Raw genomic sequence first — 4,507 nt, 5'->3', positions numbered from 1 at the left:
GTTTCATATGAGGTGTGCATATAGTATGGGACATCCCGTATAAGAGCTGACCATTGTTTTTTTTACTTATAAGAAATGGGGTCTTTATAGCCCGCTAAAGCACCATATAGTCCACTATCTTAAAAATGCTGCGGTAAAATGGTTTGATATGAGGTGTGCATATAGTATGGGACATCCCGTATAAGAACTGACCATTGATTTTTTTCTGCTTATTATAAATGGGGTCTTTATAGGCCTCTGAAGTAGAATAATGTCCCATATCTCAAAAATGCTACAGTAAAATAGTTTCATATGAGGTGTGCATATAGTATGGGACATCCCGTATAAGAACTGACCATTATTTTTTTCTTATTATTAGAATTGGGGTCTTTATAGGCCTCTGAAGTAGAATAATGTCCCATATCTCAAAAATGCTACAGTAAAATAGTTTCATATGAGGTGTGCATATAGTATGGGACATCCCGTATAAGAACTGACCCTTGGTTTTTTCTACTTATTAGAAATGGGGTTTTTGTAGGCCTCTGAAGTAGAATAATGTCCTATATCTCAAAAACGCTGCAGTAAAATGGTTTCATATGAGGTGTGCATATAGTATGGGACATCCCATATAAGAACTGACCATTGGTTTTTTCTACTCATTAGAAATGGGGTCTTTATAGCCCTCTAAAGCACCATATTGTCCCATATCTCAAAAACGCTGCTGTAAAATCGATATGAAGTGTGCATATAGTCTGGGCGTCTAAATGAAAAGCGCTCTGAAAGCGCGTTCTCTCTGTGTGTTCCTGGAATTACCGTAATTGCGGTAATACGCGCGCACACAATTTCAATCGCGGCTGGCTTGACCGTGTTTTTCTGAACTGCGGCTGGCTTGACCGCAGTTTAAGAACGTGCATGTAAATGCGCTAATGTGTATATTGACAACATCGGATACAGGTCGCATGTTAATGCCAAGTGTAAACGCACGTGCCCCCTCAGATTTTTGAGTCAAGTGGATTTTGAATGCAGCTTCCAAAAAACAAATAGCCGATTAATATTTTCTATATTTAATACAATCGCACCAGCGTGATTAGAACGTTCAGTGCATCATGTCATCAGCTGCTAAATTCAAAGCTGCGTTAGCTGGCTGGCACTGAGCCAGATACAGAGGCGTTTTTACAGCACTGCGCATTAACCAATCACACACAATGCTGTTGAGCTTATGAATGCAATGACCAATCAGAGGAGTTCAGATGAGTCATCGCTAAAATGCCAGTGTTTTCTTCACTCGCTCGCTCACTGAATACCTCTTTCTGGCGAATTCTCTCGTCAGAAACAAAAAAAGTGCAAATGTTTTTACGAATCTGTAAGATATTAATTTCATAGTGTAAACAGCTTCAGTGATTTTAATGGGAGTTTTTGAGAGTGCTTGAACTCTAGGTTGTCAGGCACTGCGCATTAACCAATCACACACGATGCTGTTGAGCTTATGAATGCAATGGCCAATCAGAAGTGTTCCGAGGAGTCATCGCTAAAATGCTGGTGTTTTGTTCACTCGCTCACTGACTGAATACCTCTTTCTGGCGAATTCTCTCGTCAGAAACAACAAAGTGCAAATGTGTGTATGAATCTGTAAGATATTAATTTCATAGTGTAAACAGCTTCAGTGATTTTAATGGGAGTTTTTGAGAGTGCTTGAACTACTGTAGACTGTCTGTGAAAATGTTCTTTGATAATGTAAATGTTCTTTGCTCTCTTTCTGTACAATGAAAGTGTTATGATTACTTGCAATGTTTTTATTCACATTAACTTTCAATGTTAAATACACATTAAATATAAACTCAGTCGTATTAAAAATATGTTATGGCATGACACCCATATCTGTTAATTAAGTAAACAGACAGGTTTTTTTGCATAGTTAATAGATTACATTATTAGGTTACTTTGACCATCATAGGTCAACATAATAGGTGAGAATCAAGATATTTCATGATATAGTTAATGCGTTTGGGGATGTTTCGAATAAAAAGGAAAAAATAAATAAAACATAAGTGCTGTTGTGGCTGTGTGTCACATTTTGACAGATAATAAATTGTATTTAAGTTATGAAAACAAACAAACCTCGAAAGAGATTTGAGGAGAAAAACGAGAGATTGCATTCCAGTGAATAATGGGATATATATCTAAAATTAAATCGGGAGAACAGACCACAAATGTGCAGTATAAGTTGTCTTTTTCATACTATTACAGCGGAATACAAAGGGAAAAAAGAAAATAATCATTAGGAAATGAATGCAGAGACTGAAAAGAGCTCTTGCCATAGATATTCTTGATATAACATGTCACTTTAAAATACCAAGCGTTACGTTATTTTCATGATGTCTGAAAATAAAGCATGAAGGAAAATTTACAGCTCATTCAGTCAAACAGACGGATAAGCTTTATTTGTAGGGCAACCTTATGTTTTGAAATGATTCGTTACAGTCTTTTTGAATGGAAGTTCCCCAAACCAGAATTTCCCCAAAGTCGTCAGGAATAAGGTTGATAAAAATTTTTTTTAAATTACCTAAAACCTATTTAAGGCTAAATTATTTTAATGAGATCTGTTTCTGTTTTTTTAAGTAGTGGAAAAGACTCTCTAATCCATAATTGCATTTTTTAAAAAGATTTATTTAACTCTATAATAAATATTATAATTATTTTCATATTCTTAAAGGGATAGTTCACCCAAAAATTTTTGTCATTAATTACTCACCCTCATGTTGTTCCAAACCCGTAAGACCTCCGTTCAATTAATTAATTAATTTTACAAAGCTACAAGAATACTTTTTGTGCGCAAAAGAAAAAAAAAACGAATTTATTCAACAACTCGTCTCCTCCGCGTCAGCCTAGCGCCATTTTGGAGAGTATCCACTGAACGTAAATTGCATATGCTGTTTTGTGTCAGCTGCGCCACGCGGATACGTTGTTTTCGTTCAAATCAAAGTGTAAACAGCGTATCCGCGTGGCACAGCTGACACAAAACAGCATACGCAATTTACGTTCAGTGGATACTCTCCAAAATGGCGCTAGGGTGATGCAGAGGAGACGAAGAAAAGAACTGGCCAGAGGAGAACTAGCCCCCCAACTGAGCCTGATTTCTCCCAAGGTTTTTTCTCCATTTCTGTCATCAATGGAGTTTTGGTTCCTTGCCACTGTCGCCTTTGGCTTGCTTAGTTGGGGATGCTTGACTGATTGTACAGACACTATTGGAAGAGAGCTGGACTGGATGATGACTTCACTGAATCATCAATGAACTGACTTTAGCTGAAAAATGACTGTTATTGTCTTATTGCATCATTGACAAGCTATTTTCCTGTTTGACACTGTAAAGCTGCTTTGACACAACCAGTATTGTATAAAGCGCTATACAAATAAAGGTGACTTGACAATAGTCTAGAGGCCGCATGTGTAGCAGGCCTAGGGGAATAACTGCGGAGGCGGCCACCATGAGGCCGAGCATCCTCTGAAATACCCTGAGGGAACGTGCAGTCCCCAACTTGAATGACGCCGCCACTCACTGGATGTTCAGGGAGCGTTCCAGCGCAATCCAAGCCCGCATTTGCACTGAATCTATAACTGTTCCCAGAAAGGTCACTCGCTGTCTGGGAGTCAGCTCAATTGATTTTCAACCCAAGACGCTCCAGATGGTTGAGCAACAACGACCTGTGAGTGATAAGTTCCCGTTCTGATTCGCCTAGCAACAGCCAGTCATTGAGGTGGTTCAGAATGCGGATTCCCATCTGTCTCAGAGGGGAAAGAGCCACGTCCATGCACTTTGTAAAAGTGCGGGGGACCAGGTACAGTCCAAATGGAAGGACCGTGTACTGATAGGCCACTCCCTCGAATGCGAATCTCAAGAACGGTCTGTGACGGGGAGCTATATGGATTTGAAACTAAGCATCTTTCAGATCTACAGACAGAAACCTTTCCCCAGGGCATATTTGCACGAGGATCTATTTCAAAGTTAACATTATGAATGGCCGTCGCATGAGGGAATGATTCAGATCCATGATTCAGTCTGATTCAGTCTGAGATTGAGAATTGGTCTGAGCCCGCCGTCTTTCTTAGTGTAGCAAATTAGCTCAAAAGGGAAATATTTATAATTAATTATAACTGGTTATAATTAATAATAAATATTTAGATTAGATCTTAGAATTAACTGTAGCAGAATCAATATTATAATTATTTGATCTGTCCGTCCACCGAGCAGACAATATAATCATTTATCAATTCAAGGAAAGATTATTTTCCTGGCCAAGGAACAATAGCTTTCCTACTTTATGCAGTACTAGCAGTTTAGCATGTAGCAAGGATCAACATTCAGTGACTCCGAATTGTGAGCAGCACACAGAGACAATTATTGTGAATATAAGGGATTTAATAAATGAAACTATAGCTAACGTACAACTAAACTAAGCAAAACACATATATACAGAATGAAGGAAAGTAAGGAAGAGAGAGAGAAAAGCAAAAGAATGGCAGTATTTCA

The sequence above is a fragment of the Sinocyclocheilus rhinocerous genome, unplaced genomic scaffold (assembly GCF_001515625.1).
Source record: "Sinocyclocheilus rhinocerous isolate Xijiao unplaced genomic scaffold, SAMN03320098_v1.1 scaffold833, whole genome shotgun sequence".
Classification (NCBI taxonomy): Eukaryota; Metazoa; Chordata; class Actinopteri; order Cypriniformes; family Cyprinidae; genus Sinocyclocheilus; species Sinocyclocheilus rhinocerous.
The sequence above is the reverse complement of the archived record's forward strand: the minus strand, read 5'-3'. Positions refer to the sequence as shown.